This window comes from Culex pipiens, chromosome 1, assembly GCF_016801865.2.
Source record: "Culex pipiens pallens isolate TS chromosome 1, TS_CPP_V2, whole genome shotgun sequence".
Lineage (NCBI taxonomy): Eukaryota > Metazoa > Arthropoda > Insecta > Diptera > Culicidae > Culex > Culex pipiens.
Window position 1 is genome coordinate 103419022 of NC_068937.1, and position 15299 is coordinate 103434320.

General features: G+C 32.9%; 1 protein-coding gene across 2 annotated transcripts in view; it reads right to left on the reverse strand.

Annotated features, from left to right (window-relative positions):
* The window catches only part of LOC120428854 (uncharacterized), a 47858-nt gene that overhangs the window by 14774 nt on the left and 17785 nt on the right, over positions 1 to 15299 (reverse strand). Inside the window, exon 1 of one of the 2 annotated variants that reach the window (XM_039593977.2) lies at positions 2796 to 2951. The exons of the other annotated variant lie outside the window; for it this stretch is intronic. The gene's annotated coding sequence lies outside the window, so the exon portion shown is untranslated. Of the gene's footprint in view, positions 1 to 2795; positions 2952 to 15299 lie in introns of those variants that run through there. 2 annotated transcript variants of the gene reach the window in all.

Here is a 15299-nt window from a genome sequence, read left to right on the forward strand (position 1 = left end):
CACAGAAATGATTTTTTGGCTTTCAAATTTCTTATAATTATGGGTCTCTAAAAGTGTCAGAAAACCACAATCTTCAAAATTGTTTGAATTATTTTCTTAAAGAATAGTGTTTAAAATAAAAATAAAAATTAGTCAAACAAATATTTTTATAAAAGTTGACACCTACACATAAAACAAGTAAAATCATTTTTTACCATATCTTTAAAATTCAAATTACTTATCAACAAAATTATTTGAGCAATGAATCAAAAACAACGAGTTCAAACATTTAAATCCTAGTTTTCAACAATTTTCTAGAATTTCAATCTTGAAAACTTTTGAATTTTTTTTAAGCTTAACTGTTTTGGCCAGAAATTGGATTTCTATAAGGGTGCAGAGTAACTGAGGATTCCAAAATTGTAAATCATATGGACCCAATCCTTCAAAAATCTGATTGTTGAAATAGTCAAACTATGCTGTAAATTATGTTGTTACCATAATTTAGGGTATACATTACATATTGATACATTACGTATTTGTATAGATACAAAGTGTGTGTAACCAAAATTATGGTGCAAAAGCTCTTGTTGATGTGCATCGTTGACGGTTAACGCGACAAAACTTTGAAAAATATTTTCAATTTGTCAATTTTCACAGCCAAATTATTTCAGGATTGGGTCCGTAAGTTCAACCATTTTAGAATGAGAAGATAACAACTTCCTTGGTTGCTGTGTACGCTTAACAACATATTTAAGCTATGTTTAAGATACTTTGTTGTAAAACTTGCAAAATCGTCTTACAAACTTGTTAAACTATATTACAATATAATTGCATCATCACTAATTAAGAATGTCTAAAAATTACAATGCATAAACAATGTTTGATTGAGTGATCAAGAACAAATGATCTCCGCAAAAAGGGACTGTTTGAATCCAAATCAGCTGAATGTTTAACAAACATTACTGAATCCATCTTTAGGTGATTTGTGCTTTCCTTGCATTTCTATTGTTATTTTCATACCCTTGAATAGGGTTCATCAATCATATTTTTTTTTATCTCATTAAATACTTAAAATATCTGAGATCCGATCTGAAAAAAGTGTATAAATAACACATCATTACATCATAACTTATGATAGGGTTGCCGAATCTTCAGTCTTTTGGACTAGATGGCAAGGTCTTATGAATAACTTTCTTAAAAATATATAGCACGGTAACTGTGCTCATACGAGGGATGTTTTCGCCCAACATACATCAAGTGAAATCCGGCCCTTTTCGTCGAAACTGTTGGGGTCCCTGGAAATTGACCATTTTTAAACCTCTCGATTCCCGGGAAATTTTGACGAAAGTCCCGCGAAACTTGATACTTATTAATATTGAAGCAAAATAATTGGAAATCAATCAGAATTAATTTCATTACAATGCAAAATAACATAAATGCCATATTTCAGAAAGTGTTGAATTAAACAATATAAAATTTAAAATCCCAATAATTCCCCGGAAATAGCACAATTCAACTCTCGATTCCCATGAAATTTAAAATCCCTCTAATAGAAGTTTTGCAGCAAAGCTAAAAAACGCATGGCACCCGATGAACTAGTAACGTAAACCTATGATTTTTTGTAATAAAATGTTTTTACCTTCAAAATTATCATTATTATTAAACCTATGCCAGATTAGATAAAGATTTTTTTTTTCAAAAATTTTGGTGTACAATTTTCAAATTTTTTTTTGATTTGTCTATGAGAAAACTCTTAGTTTAGAAAAAGATAGTAATTTGAACTTTTTAGCAAGAAAATCTTTCAAAAATCAATATAAATTGTTGAGTATACGTAAACACATCTGTAATCAACTATATAATTGTTAAGAAACTTTCTTCTTCTTTTCTTCTTCTTCCCTCTCTCCCATATGTCTTCCAAAAATTTCGGGGGGGAGCTTCAGCCCAAAGCCCACCCCCTGACTACGGGCCTTAGAGGGGCCATCCGTAAACCACAAAATCTTAAGAAATAGAGATATTTGTTAAGAAATAAATCTCTCCTTTTAATTATTTGAGAGTTTTATTTAGCTCTTATAACATTTCTAGATTTTTTTTTTTTTTTGATTAGGTCCTATAAACATATGAAAGACAATAGTTTATTGGTCCTTTTAAAAAAAAAAATCTGGATTTAGGAAACATATCCATTCGTTATGTGTTGTCACTTAGATAATTTGAAGATTTCAGTGATATTTAGCGCTCTCTGATAGCTTCCTCCAAATTTGAACCACCCTACCACGCTGTTATCAGCTCAAGATGAACGCTGATGATGCAAAAATGGCCTTTTCCGTAGCAAAGAACCTGCTCCACCAACTTGGCCATCTCCAGCTTTTCACAAGTTTTGCACTTCCGCAGACTCACCGCCGCAAACGAGAGATGCTCGCTGTTTCGACCAAGTTAACCAACGGATCAAAATTTACGACGGTCAATTTCATGGCACCGATAAGCCACGATCCACGAGGCTTTTCCTTCCTTTTTAGCCAGCGGTTGATAATTTATCACTGCATTGATTTTCTCGATTTTCCTACCGGCCCCTGCTGGCGGACTTCAGCCATTGAAAGTGAAACCACATTTTGCTCTTCCTTCTCTTCAGACGCTGCGCACACACTACTCCCCACCCCCCTAACTAACCAAACACTGCGGCCACACGAGCCAGCCGATAAGGCCCATTAAACACGTCCGCAACCAAGCCGTAACAAGCTGCTCCCCCACCACGGTCTGTTTGCTGATCATGGTGGACGATAAGACAGGGGGAGAGAGGAGTAAAAATCGGTATCACTTACAAATCACGCAAGCGGGCCCCTTAAAACGACCCTAAACACCACACATTCTCGGAAGTCTCGAAAGTCTCCAAAAGTTGCCGCCGCCACCACCGCTCATGAACTGTCACTCGCCGAAACCGCACTCCGACTGACGATCAGCTTGGTTTGCTAGGTCGGGTTCGTCACTTGTTTTGCGCCAAGTCTCTTTCTCTCGCGCGAACGAACCAACTCTCGTTCACCGCAATCACCGCTCCGAGGAGTTGAGTTTATCACAAGAAAAACATTCGATGCATTCGCGGTGTGACGTGTTGGGAGTTGAACCGAACAGAAATAATCACGTAATTGTCTCTCGGCCAATACGAGAACTGTATTGCTACTTCCGTGCGGCCGCGTGTTGGCTCGTCTCGGCGGCGAATAAATCTTGAAAACAGCGCAACCGGACCGGTGCACACCGCACGTGTGCACGATTGGGGTCCCAGCGGTGTGGTGGCGCTACGTGGTTTTGGGCAGGTCGGACAGTGATGGGGGGTGATTAGGCGGGGAGAATTTTGAGGTCAAAACTTGAAGAGTATGAGTAAGAGTGCAAATTTATTTAAAGATTATAAAAAAACTAGAATAAATTTTCAACCAACGATAATGAATATCGTTTGTTGAAAATTTATTCTAGTTTAATTCAAAATTACCAAAAAAAAATTAAAAAAAACTCTGAAATTAACGTCAATAATGCTTCAAAAATCAAATTAAAGGAAAATGACAAACAAAAAATACATTTTTTCCCAAACTTTTGTCAATTTTCAGCTCAGCATCCCCCTTTTTTTTGCTATTCAAACGAAAGAAAGCATTAACTATTTTCAAGAATTTTTCGAATTTCAACCCTTCAGGAACAATTTTGTACGGGTGTAACCAAAGTCTCGTATGCAGTTTCTGTCATGAAATTTAACGTACTTTCAGACTGTGATTAGCAGATTTTGCTCCTACTTGCTCGAAAGATCAAAATTTGCATGTTTCTAAAAAAGTCAAAGTGGATCTACTCTACTCTATTCACGAATCGGATCAAAAAGTCAGGTATGGAAATTGCCTTTCAATTTTTCTTCATATTCAAGAATTCAACAAATGTACAAAAATAATACTGGATTTTGGATTTCTTAGTGTACCTAGATACCCCCGCCCCCCCTCTCCATCGTCTTTTTTTATGTCTTGGTTAAATATTCCTCTTGGAATGACTGAAAACTTCAACGGCGAAATTCTTTCTATCGTAAAATTTCACATGTGCTTGTGTGCTATCTTGTGACTCGTCTGTTGTAAAAAGATAGGACGTGTCACAAGATAGCACACAAGCTACGATGTGTATCTGCGTGGAGAATTATTGGAACAAAGTGATGCGGGCAGTGATAAACATATTAGTTATGAGCAATTGCTAACATTTTAATGAATACCGTCATCAGGGGTGACATTGGGTCTGGTGAGTGAGATACAGTCATACAAAATTGCTAAAATTTGTATGACCCAATCTCACCCCTGACGACATTACATACTTTTTTTTGGTACGATAGATTTTTTTGTGAGTATCCTAACCATGCAAGATTTTTTTCAACTGTCCCAAAAAGTCTTCCAAAAAGCAGTTTTTACCATACATATTTTTATGTGTAGCTTAGTACATAAAAAGCAGAGCAGACCTTGGTTTTTGTCGTGGATGAGGAGAGAAGGGAGATGGGAAATAAAAAAATAAAATTCAAAACATTATTCTCAACTTTTTAAATTAAAATGTATCACAAATTACTCTAATTAATAACTCTCATGCAAAAGGGACCATCCATAAACCACGTGGACACTTGAGGGGGAGGGGGTATGGCAATGGTTCACGATCCATACAAAAAAGGTTTTTTTTGTATGGACAATTGTCCACGAGGGGGTGGGGGGGGGGGGGTGAGATTCCCAAAAAAGTGTCCACGTGGTTTATGGATGGTCCCAAAAAAAAACTTAAGGATTTATTAAATGTGTAGGTTACGATCTTTGTTATACACCCTAGTATTTGGAGAAAATTAGAAAGGGGAAGGAGGTAAAAACTTGAAATGAAATCTTCGTTGGCTTCAACAAAAATCTAGAGTTTTTTTTAAAGGTCCTTTGATTTATTGTTTTTCGTATGTTTATAGGACCATTAAAAAAAACTCTAGAAATGTCTTCTGGTCTTTTTCTACTTAAACTACAGATACTACTAAAATGTGTACAGTTAAAATGTTAAGATAATCTCATAGAAGCCAAAAACAATTTTCCTCAAATACACAAATTTTGGAACACCCTATTAACTGGACCACCCTAACGTTACTACTGTACTGACCCTGATCAACTTTTCGGAAGATGACAAAGCAGTTAATTAAAAGTGTGGTATCTAAGAATTTTGTTTAACAAAATTTCGGTTATGGATCATTGTGATATGGTACCACCCTAACATTTTATTTGTTAATATTTACACACAAACAAAGTTCCAAGCTACTATTGATATTAAAAAAAATACAATTTCAGCAAAAAAATATATTTAAAAAATAATAATTTATGAACCACCCTAATGTACTAAGACTTTATTTCATGAAAAAGTAAATGTATTTTTTGAATTCAGCTGCCCTAAATTACCCAAATATTGCATATTTGGTAAAATACCAGACATTTTTTTAATTTTGTCACGCCTTTGTTCGGAGAAGATCCACTGTGCGCCGAGTTAAGGGGACGGGAATAAAGAGAGATTAGTTGGACTTTAAAGGATAATTAATTAATTAGTTTCAAAAATCTAGCAAATTATTTGAAAAGGTCGTATGAAACATGAATATGCCGTTTTGCCGGTGTCTGGAAATATGTCTGAAAATTTATAATTTTCGTTGTTGAAATACGCAACTTTTGGTATAATATAAATTTCTGCTTTAATATTGTATTTTTTTTTGTTTGATGCCTGTTTTAGTAAAAAACGATCTTTTTCGTCGAAACCCTTACTTTTTATTTTCAAAAAATTATATCACGAAATCTTATTAATAAACTCCTCTCGTTTTTGAGTATTTCACGTAAATTTTCCCGAGGGATCCGATAAAAAGACGGTCATACAACCTTTTTAAAAGTTAGGCTAGATTTTATGATCCTCATTTTTTCTATGAAAGCCCAACAAATAACAATTCAGATTTCAGAACCTGTCTATGGACTCGTAGTCGTAGGTAGAGCTGACATCAGTGAAGTCAGTTCTTGTTAGAGAGTTGGAGATGGAATCGGCAAATTCTGAATAGTCAGAGAGCAGTTGGAGTCACCTGAAAAAAGCCACACGACTTTATACCTCAGGATTTTTCATTTTATCAAACATGAGCAGTTCCTGAAATGTTTTAAACTGATATATTTTTTTTTTAATTTTACCAAAATGTTTGGTGCATCCAAATTTTTTTCCATTATTGTGTAGAGGTTATTCTTAGTAATTTCTGTAAGTATTTAATTTTTGAAACATAATTGGGCTCAAAAAATTCAGAAAAAGATTTTGTAAGTATACTGCCCATAATTGAAAATTCGGCTATTATGCCAAATCAAGTATTCTGAGAAAAACGCGTTTTAGAGTTTGTCACAAAATCACTGTCAAGGCAATTTCCCATAAGAGTGGCATATTAGCCGTTTGGTTTTTCGCATCGGCAGCCAAGTCCTAACACTATTTCAGTGAAATTCAAGTTCCAGGAGATGCGTTGGAACATCCTCTACCACCTGGTGCTAATATCTCGTTTTTGCCAAATGTGGATATTAGCCGTTTTTTCAATGGTGGGCAGTATAAGCAACGTTCCAATTTTTATTCAAAATATTATTTTAAATTAATAACTGTAATACATGAGTTTTTTAGCTTAAGCTAGCTTAACATAGCAGCCTCTTATGATACGATCTATCTATTAACAGTAGACGTGTCACAAGATAGCACACAAGTGACTATTTACGAATAAAAAAATCTAAATTTAAGCATAATTTTCATAAAATATTGAACGGAGAAACTTAAAATAAAATGTGTATTGGCCTAAATTTTAAGAAAATTTACTGCTTAATTTTATCAGTGTGTATCATAGCTTTTGAAGATTGATCACAATAATCTCGAGTTTGAATGTCCATGCACTCAAAAAATTAAATATTTTTTTGTTTAGTAAGGCCGTTGCAAATATTTTTCCAAGTAGAAATATTGACAGATTTTGTGGAATAATCTTATTCTTCTGTTTTTCATGATAAAAAAACACATTACAGTCGTGCCTCGATTTAGCATCGCATATGGGGGATGCAAAACCGAGGCGTGTGTGCATAACTGAAGCACAGAGCATATGGGATTTTGGCTATATGGGAGACATTGCCTATAATCCTATGAAAAATCATCAAAAATTCAAAATATTATAGTGTATTGAAGTCGGGATGATGTCAACTACACATTGCTATTGGGTAATTCTCTACCAACTCACACGAAATCGGGAAAAGTTGCCCCGACCCCTCTTCGATTTGCGTGAAACTTTGTCCTAAGGGGTAACTTTTGTCCCTGATCACGAATCCGAGGTCCGTTTTTTGATATCTCGTGACGGAGGGGCGGTACGACCCCTTCCATTTTTGAACATGCGAAAAAAGAGGTGTTTTTCAATAATTTGCAGCCTGAAACGGTGATGAGACAGAAATATGGTGTCAAAGGGACTTTTATGTAAAATTAGACGCCCGATTTGATGGCGTACTCAGAATTCCGAAAAAACGTATTTTTCATCGAAAAAAACACTAAAAAAGTTTTAAAAATTTTCCCATTTTCCGTTACTCGACTGTAAAAATTTTTGGAACATGTCATTTTATGGGAAATTTAATGTACTTTTCGAATCTACATTGTCCCAGAAGGGTCATTTTTTCATTTAGAACAAAATTTTTCATTTTAAAATTTCGTGTTTTTTCGCCTCAAATTGTAGATTTAAATTAACATTAGGATGATCTGTAAGTTCATTGGCCAAATAAGAATTTGCGGAAGACATTTCAGAGGATTTGAAAAAGACACCTGCTGGGAAGCTTTGCCTTAGACCTGATGCTCAACATATATTGTTGTTGGCGGCATTTATGGTTTATTTTAATGAAAAGAATCAATATGAGCAGCTACAGGATTATTTTCCACAAAATTAAATAAGACTTATTATATTTTGATTTGTGACCCTCTGAAATGTTATTCCCGAAATAGCGCCACCAAACATTTGGTGGCGGCTTCAGCAAGCTACGTCAGTATCACGGGCCTGGGGTTTGCTTATAAACATCACAAGTTATCGCGATTTTCCAAAAAAAAAGTTTTGAAAAAGTTACTTTTTGCGTTTCTCTTTGTTTCGTCGTCCGTGTCTGTCGCGGGTGACCATGAACGGCCATGATCGATGACGACCAACTTTTTCAAAACTTTTTTTCGTAAAATCGCGATAACTCGTGATGTTTATAAGCAAACCCCTTATGTCTATATATCAAAATTTTTGTAATTGTCTGCTCTACAACTTTGTAGAACATTGTTACACTCTAAAAAATAACCCTGCAAAGTTAGAAAAAACACGAAATTTTAAAATGAAAAATTTTGTTCTAAATGAAAAAATGACCCTTCTGGGACAATGTAGATTCGAAAAGTACATTAAATTTCCCATAAAATGACATGTTCCAAAAAATTTTACAGTCGAGTAACGGAAAATGGGAGAATTTTTAAAACTTTTTTAGTGTTTTTTTTCGATGAAAAATACGTTTTTTCGGAATTCTGAGTACGCCATCAAATCGGGCGTCTAATTTTACATAAAAGTCCCTTTGACACCATATTTCTGTCTCATCACCGTTTCAGGCTGCAAATTATTGAAAAACACCTCTTTTTTCGCATGTTCAAAAATGGAAGGGGTCGTACCGCCCCTCCGTCACGAGATATCAAAAAACGGACCTCGGATTCGTGATCAGGGACAAAAGTTACCCCTTAGGACAAAGTTTTACGCAAATCAAAGAGGGGTCGGGGCAACTGCTGTGTGAGTTGGCGGAGAATTACCGTATTATAATTACATGAAAAAATACGTATTTTTCCTGTATTTTGAAATGCATTTTTTTCCTCGAAAGAACCTCAAAATTTGTGTTATTACAATATACAATACACTTTTTTTGAAAAAAACTAAATATTTCAACAAAACTACGTATTTTCGAAAAATACTCCAAATTTCAGTTTTTTTTTTAAATATCAATATCAAATAATCGAGATTTTTTCATACATTTCGAAGTGTTTACACATTTTTTAAAATACTAAAAAATTTCACCAAACTATGTATTTTCGAAAAGCATATGACTTCAAAATGTTTAAAAAAAATTCCGATCGTTTGATACCAATATTTTAAAAAACTGTAATATGGAGTTTTTTTTTCAAAAATACGAAGTTTTGTGAAAAATTTTAGTATTTTCGAAAAAAAAGTTATTACTTTCGAAATGTATAAAAAAATTCCAATTATTTGATACCAATATTGTAAAAAAAAAATTAAGTATTTTTTATTTCTAAAATACGTAGTTTTAAGAAAATTTTGAGTGCTTTCAAAAAATTTTGATGGCTTTTAAAACGTATGAACAAATTCTGATCATTTGATACCCATATTGTAAAAAACTTAGATATTAAGATTTTTTTTTGAAAATACGTAGCTTTGTGAAAATTTTGAGTATTTTCACAACGTTTTTTATGACATTTAAAATGTATGCAACATTATGTAATATTGTAAGAGAAAACGTGTAGTCAATGTTAGAACACATTAAAGAAAGAAAATTCAACAAAAAGCTCATTAAAACATGCCGATGAAAAATTAGAAAAATCGTTGAAAGTTGAAAACCAAAAGTGTCTCATTGATGACTACCCAAGCCTACACAAAAATCATGTAATCACCCGAAAATAAACATCAGTCTGGTGGGAGTCATATTCAAATTAAAACTATACTTCTAATTCCAAGCCTTATTTTCAAAGAAAAATGTCAATGAATATATGAAAATATTTTTTCCCTATGTTGCTCGTCTTTTTCCGATCTGTGATCCCAAAATATAAAATTTGCAAAAAGCCTAAATATGCTCTATTTGGAAAAAAAATGCAGAAATATTCGTTTTTCAATGTATAAAACCTAACAAAAAACCCTCTACAACCCAACCCCGCCTATAGACGAGCTTCGATTAAAAAAATCGGTAAAATCCATTTTTCAACCATTTTTTGATTTTAAAAAAGCATTGGAAAGAAGAACGCTTAAAATTTTAGAAAATTTATTGATTGGAAGTTTTACTTGTTTTATGGAACTTTGCCAATGTTTTTAAAAAAAGGTTATTTTTTTAGGGGTCAACTTTGGCTGTGTTTTTTACTAACATGTCCTATATTTTATGTAAAAAGAAGTATGCAGTTATTTTTGTAGTGTCCCAGACTATGCATCTACGCATTTTTTTTTACAATTTTAATGATAATAGTGCTATTTTATAGCGGAAAATGTGAAAAACAAGCAAAAATTAAAAAGTAACTGTAAAAACATGAAAAAATAGATAGGCAAAATGTAATGATAGGAGGTGGTAGAATAGGCCAAATACTACCAAAAGCAAACATAAACTAAACAAGGTAAATGCAAATTAAAACACTAAAAATGAAACAAGAAAAACATTAAAAACAAGAGAAGTAAAGTTTTTCGTAGAACAAAAATTGCTCAAAATGACCTCCTAAACACGGGGAAAATAAAAAAAATTCTAAAAAAAAAAATGGGCAGTAGAGGGTTAAAATCGCATGCAAAAACATGCACATCACCTTTGTGCAAAAGACACTTAATATTAAACACTGCATGTACATTTTTTATAAACACAAATAATAAGTTGCTACTGAGGGGATTCAAACCCAGCACCAACAGTAAGGACTGGCGCCTTAGCTCGCTTGGCCATTGTTGTAACAAATCCACTACGACAGAATTTGATGTATATTTTTCATGTGGGTGTAGAACATTAAAAAAGATATTCTTCGACATGGTGTTTAACCAGTTTAGGCCCAACACAAATCTACCAGCCTAAATTTCGCCGGCATCTGATTATTACACATTTTGTTATGAGTTATCTTTTCCGGACCAGATGTGCCACAAACAGTGCCAAAGTGGATGTTGCGAGCGCGGGACACCGCACGTGTATTTTTCAACAAAATGATTTCAAAATGGCGTAAAATTCTATTTTTTCGTTTTATTTTCTATTGATTGCTAATTTGTATTCCACTAAAATAGATGTTGCAAGACTTTTCGAATGAAATTCTTTCTAAAAACTAGCTCAAACACAACGTCATCATCCGGTATGCACCGGTGTGATGGTGGTCTCGGTCCCCTCGGTATGCCTGGGGCAAAAAAAAATAATGAAAGTAAGCCAAAATGCAGTCCCCTCACCGCTCATGTTTGTGACTCTTTGGGGTCCACGTACGTCTCCTCGAGGTCTGAACCGTCATCTTCTTTAGGATGCATATAAAAATAATTGGGCCAATTTGTAACGAAAGTTCATATGTTATGGTGAAGCAATTTTAACTTTTTAGTTTAAAATTTTATAAATTTAGTTAACATTACACAAAATAACTTTAACTTTTTACTGTGCGTTTTACCCTCGGTGACCACTACCGGTCACGTACACACCGGCGTCACCAGGTGGCGTGGTGGCGTGGTTGGCTGACGTGACGTCTCTCTGTGGGGTGATGTTGACCATCACCACTGCAGCTGACTGCAGATTAGAAAGGCGAAATGGTTCTCTTCCGTCGGAATGATCGTCGACTCCTCCGGACAGGAAACAGAACTTTCACCGCTCGACAGCGTCATTCTTGCTGTTTCGAATGTTTGAGGAGATTAATTGCATTTCAGAAAGTGTCACTTTTATTATTTATGTATTACACATTGAGGGCTGTTTATATCTGATCGAAACATTGTTTTGTATTAAATTCGAAAACTGCTACATCTGTAAACGATCGTTTATCCGAAAACAATTTTTATCTCAATCAAATAGACTCAAACCAATCAATTTAAACGCCAACAAAACCTCCATAACAATTGCTCCAAATTGTGCGCCCAGTTTTCACCGGCCTTCAAACGCAAATTGATACACATGTGCCTACATCCGATCATTACGGAGCGAATAACCAAAAGCCCCGTTAACACTCCTCCGTCCAAGGCATCCCGTACTTACACGAACGACCAAGGCGGAAAAAAAGTTGGAACGCTAACTTCAACTCGCTGGTTCTCAGCCAAAACTCAACCAATCTGGATGATTCCTTTTTCCAGAGATTTGTACGGATCTCCAGATGAGCCTAGAACTTTGCAGATCTCGATTTGATCAATCCTCTAATTACTACGACTAAATTAGTCGGAGCAACTTTTTTTCCGCGTGTATTTCCGAAAAGCGACTCAAGCGGGAACATTTTTGCTACGCTGCAAAAATACAATAACTTTGCTAAAATGTTAGCAAAACCCATAAAATTATATATCAAAATTTCCGTTATGATCTCAGGATTATGGTGAACTTCTCAAATTTCCATTATTTTCTCAAAAAAATCACAAAACTACGTAAAACTACAGAAAAAAATGCCTCATTTTATGACTAGAACTTTATGGTAAAATCATTGATTTCATTGATTTTTTTCATGAAAATGTTTCAAGTGATCAAAATTATATGTTTCAGAATCATTCTGGGTGTGTTTCTTCCTGAATACTACAAAATTTTACCAAAACTACGTAAAATACAGAAAATTTTATGCTTTCCTTTAGAACTTTATTTGCTGCATGATAAAGTCATTGATTAATTTCATGAAAATTTTGCAAATGATCTAAATTATAAATTTCAGAATCATTCTGAGAGTGATTCTTCCTGAATACTAAAAAATTTTACCAAAACTACGTAAAATACAGAAAATTTGATACTTTCCTGTAGAACTTTATTTGCTTCATGGTAAACTCATTTATTTATTTCATCAACAAATTTCAAATGATCTTAATAATAAGTTTCCGAATTATTCTGAGTGTGATTCTTACTGAATACTACAAAATTTTACCAAAACTACGTAAAATACAGAAAATTTAATGCTTTCCTTTAGAACTTTATTTGCTTTATTGATTTATTTTATGAAAATGTTTCAAATAATCTAAATTATAAGTTTCCGAATCATTTTGAGTGTGTTTTCATCCTGAATACTACAAAATTTTACCAAAACTACGTAAATACAGAAAATTTTATACCTTCCTTTAGAACTTTATTTGCTTCATGGTAAAATCATTGATTTATTTTATGAAAATGTTTCAAATGATCTAAATTATAAGTTTCCGAATCATTCTGAGTATGTTTCATCCTGAATACTACAAAATTTTACCAAAACCACGGTAAATACAGAAAAATTGATACTTTCGTTTAGAACTTTATTTGCTTCATCATAAAATCATTGATTTAGTTTATGAAAATGTTTCAAATGATCTAAATTATATGTTTCTGAATCATTCTGAGTGTGTTTCTTCTTGAATACTACAAAATTTTACCAAAACTACGTAAAATACAGAAAATTTTATACTTTCCTGTAGAACTTTATTTGCTTCATGGGAAAATCAATTATTTATTTCATGATTTTTTTTTAAATGTTCAAAATTATAAGTTTCCGAATCATTCTGAGTGGGTTTCTTCCTGAATACTACAAAATTTTACCAAAACTACGTAAAATACAGAAAAATTGATACTTTCCTTTAGAATTTTATTTGCTTCATGGTAAAATCATTGATTTATTTCATGAAAAATTTTCAAATGATCAAAATTATAAGTTTTCGAATCATTCTTAGTGTGTTTCTTCCTGAATACTACAAAATTTTACCAAAACTACGTAAAATACAGAAAATTTTATGCTTTCCTTTAGAACTTTATTTGTTTCATGGTAAAATCATTGATTTATTTTATGAAAATGTTTCAAATACTCTAAATAATAAGTTTTCAAAACTTTATGTGTATGTTTTCATCCGAAAAGTAATATTCAAAAAAAATACAATATAAACTTCAATACAGATTTTTTTCAAAAAATCGAAATATTCGTTGCAAAATTTTTTCAACTTTAGTTATCGATGTAAAATCGAATTTGCAATCAAAAATTATTATAGTGATTTTATTATAAAGTGCACCGTTTTCAAGTTATAGCCATTTTTAGGTAACTCTTTTGAAAAAAGTCGCATTTGTTCATTTTTTAAAATTAGTGCCCATGTTTGCCCACCTTTGAAAAAACTATTTTTGAAAAGCTGAGAAAATTTTCTATATTTTGCTTTTTTGAACTTTGTTGATACGACCCTTAGTTGTTAAGATATTGCCATTCAAAGGTTGAAACACAGGAAAATTGATGTTTTCTAAGTCCCACCCAAACAACCCACGATTCTCTAATGTCGATATCTCAGCAACAAATGGTTGAAATATGAAACATTTGTAGAATTTTCCGATCTTTTCGAAAAAAAAATATTTTCAAAAACTTAAAATCAAGACTAATATTTCAAAAGAGCGTAATATTGAACGTTTGGCCCTTTTAAAAATATTTTCAGCTTTTCAGCTTTCAGCTTTTCAAAAATATTTTTTTCAAAAGTGGGCAAACATGGGCACTAATTTTAAAAATGAATAACTGCGACTTTTTTCAAAAAAGTTACCTAAAAATGGCTTGACTTGAAAACGGTGCCCTTTATAAAAAAAATCACTGAAGTTCTTTTTGATTGCAAATTCGATAGTACATTGAAAAATGAAGTTGAAAATTTTTTGCGAACAATATTTAGATTTTTTGAAAAAATCTGTATTGATTCAAAAAATCATAACTCGGTCAAAGAGTTTTTGCCCATTCAGGAAATTTATGAAAAGTTGGCATTTTATGTCCTCTAAAACAAGAAAATAAAAAAATTAAAAATAGTGGTTTTTGCATCCCCATTTTTTTACCGTGTATTATTAGTCCTTATCCATACCTACAACTTTGCCGAAGACACCAAACCGATCAAAAAATTCCTTCAAAAGATACAGATCTTTGAATTTTCACATATCATTTTTGTATGAACAGCTGCCAAATTTGTATGGAAAATTAAATGAACGAACTAATGATGCAAAATGGCTTCTTTGGGCATATCGAAGACACTAAAATAGTTTCAGCCGGATTAAAAAATACAAAAAATAAAATTAAAGGAAAAAAAACCGATTCTGTTGAGAACTGCTCCCATACAATAAGCTTCCAAAACAATGCTCTACATTCTAATACCAACATAAAATTATAAATATTATGAAATTTTCTGCGTTTTACTTAGTTTTGGTAATTTAATTTTAGTATTTAGGAAGAACCGCACTGAGAATAGTTTTGAAACTTATAGTTTAGATCATTTGAAAAAAACATCATGAAATAAATCAATTATTTTTCCATGAAGCAAATAAAGTTCTACAGGAAAGTATCAAATTTACAGTAATTCACGTAGTTTTGGTATTTTTTTTAGTATTTAGGAAAAAACACACACAGAATGATTC